This window comes from Babylonia areolata, chromosome 9 (assembly GCF_041734735.1).
Source record: "Babylonia areolata isolate BAREFJ2019XMU chromosome 9, ASM4173473v1, whole genome shotgun sequence".
Taxonomy (NCBI): Eukaryota; Metazoa; Mollusca; class Gastropoda; order Neogastropoda; family Buccinidae; genus Babylonia; species Babylonia areolata.
In genome coordinates, this window is record NC_134884.1 from 8987310 (window position 1) to 8989809 (window position 2500).

Consider the following 2500-nt stretch of genomic DNA (forward strand, 5'->3'; position numbering starts at 1 on the left):
TGTTCACTCGTATGCACACGAGTGGGCTTTTACGTGTATGACCGTTTTTACCCCGCCATGTAGGCAGCCATACTCCGTTTTCGGGGGTGTGCATGCTGGGTATGTTCTTGTTTCCATAACCCACCGAACGCTGACATGGATTACAGGATCTTTAACGTGCGTATTTGATCTTCTGCTAGCATATACACACGAAGGGGGTTCAGGCACTAGCAGGTGTGCACATATGTTGACCTGGGAGATCGTAAAAATCTCCACCCTTTACCCACCAGGCGCCGTCACCGTGATTCGAACCCGGGACCCTCAGATTGACAGTCCAACGCTTTAACCACTCGGCTATTGCGCCCGTCATTTGCTGCTACCAACAAGTGTGTTCGTCAGGGAAGGGCTATCACATGACCGAGAAAAGGTTACGATGACGGGTCAGGACTGACAATAGCCATTCTACATCTAAATTTCTTCCCCGTGTGATTTATAATAATATATATTTGATCAGCAAAACCAACTTTATACATATCATTACAAAGGAACATGAATAGTATGAACTGCAGGTAAGGTCGATGTCGTCGGGCGCATTAGCCGAATGGATAAAACGTTGGACTTTCAATCTGAGGGTCCCGGGTTCGAATCTCGGTAACGGCGCCTGGTGGGTTAATGGTGGAGAATTTTCCGATCTCCCAGGTCAACATATGTGTAGACCTGCTTGTGCCTGAACCGCCTTCGTGTATATACGGCAAGCAGAAGATCAAATACGCATGTTAAAGATCCTGTAATCCATGTCAGCATTCGGTGGGTTATGGAAAAAAAAAAAAGAAAAAAAGAATATATCCAGCATGCACACCCCCGAAAATGGAGTATGGCTGCCTACATGGCGGCGTAAAAAAAACGGTCATTCACGTAAAAACCCACTCGTGTACATACGAGTGAACGTGGGAGTTGCAGCCCACGAACGAAGAAGAAGAAGAAGAAGAAGAAGAAGAAGAAGAAGAAGAAGAAGAAGAAGAAGAAGAAGAAGAAGAAGAAGAAGAAGAAGAAAGTGAATGTCACACTTTTTTTTTTTTCAAAGTTCAGCAGTCAAAAGGTTAAAAATCCAGACGCAGCGGTGAGGTGATTAATTCTGTAAGACAGCAGTAGTTAAGGAGATCCCCTGTTCCATGTCTTACGCTTTTCTGGAAGCTTCGCCGTCGCTATATTTGTGACGAGTGCTTGCATCTGTCCATACCGTTGCGTGCAAGTACAAGCACACATGCATACATAGGAGGCTTGCATGCACATGTAGACACACTCTCAAACAAACCGCAGTGGCGAAGTGGTTAGCTCGGAGGACGTGGCTTTGAGCCCCAAAGAGAAGTGATTTCTTTTTTTTCCCCAGAACGTGGCCGTTTGCTGCCCAGAGTTGAGCGTACCATGGGCTCCAATAGGAAGACTGGGAACACACACAGTCGAAGATCATCCTCTTCATGGATGGGAAGTGTTGCTCAAATTTCCTGACCAACACTGCAGGAGTCTGTATCTGTCAGCCCGCTTCACGCCGGGATATATATGATTATCATGAGAGTGCTGCCTTGTCGAGGAGTGATGTTTCAGTTTCAGTATCAGTAGCTCAAGGAGGCGTCGCTGCTTTCGGACAAATCCATATACGCTACACCACATCTGCCAAGCAGATGCCTGACCAGCAGCGAGGAGTGATGGCCTAGAGGTAACGCGTCCGCCTAGGAAGCGAAAGAATCTGAACGCGCTGCTTCGAATCACGGCTCAGCCGTCGATTTTTTCTCCCTCTCCACTAGACCTTGAGTGGTTGTCTGGACACTAGTCATTCGGGTGAGACGATAAACCGAGGTCCCGTGTGCAGCATGCACGTAGCGCACGTAAAAGAACCCAAGGCAACAAGAGGGTTGTTCCTGGCAAAATTCTGTAGAAAAATCCACTTCGATTGGAAAAACAAATAAAACACTGCACGCAGGATTTTTTTTTTTTTTTAATGGGTGGCGCTGTAGTATGGCGACGCGCTCTCCCTGGAGAGAGCAGCCCGAATTTCACACAGAGAAATATGTTGTGATAAAAATAAATACAAATACAAGTGGTCACAAACCTAAAATGGAGCCCCATACCAGCATCTTTATCAACACCATTATCGTTCATAATTATCGAAAATCTGGGGCACACGCGAGCACACAAACACACTAAAACAAACAAATAAACAAACGATACAAACAAACATACATAGAGACTCAGTGTGAAAAAGATAAATACACACATACAGAGAGAAAGAGAAAGAGAGAGAAAAAGAGAGAGAAAGCGAGAGAGGAAGAGAGAGAGGAAGAGAGAGAAAGCAAGAGAGAAAGAGAGAGTGGAAGAGAGAGAGGAGGAGAGAGAGAGAAAGAGAGAGAGGAGAGAGAGAGAGAGAGAGAGAGAGAGAGAGAGAGAGAGAGAGAGAGAGAGAGAGAAGGGCGGGTGTTGAATGACTGGGAAGGGAACGTAACATTCCTCGAAAACAGCACAA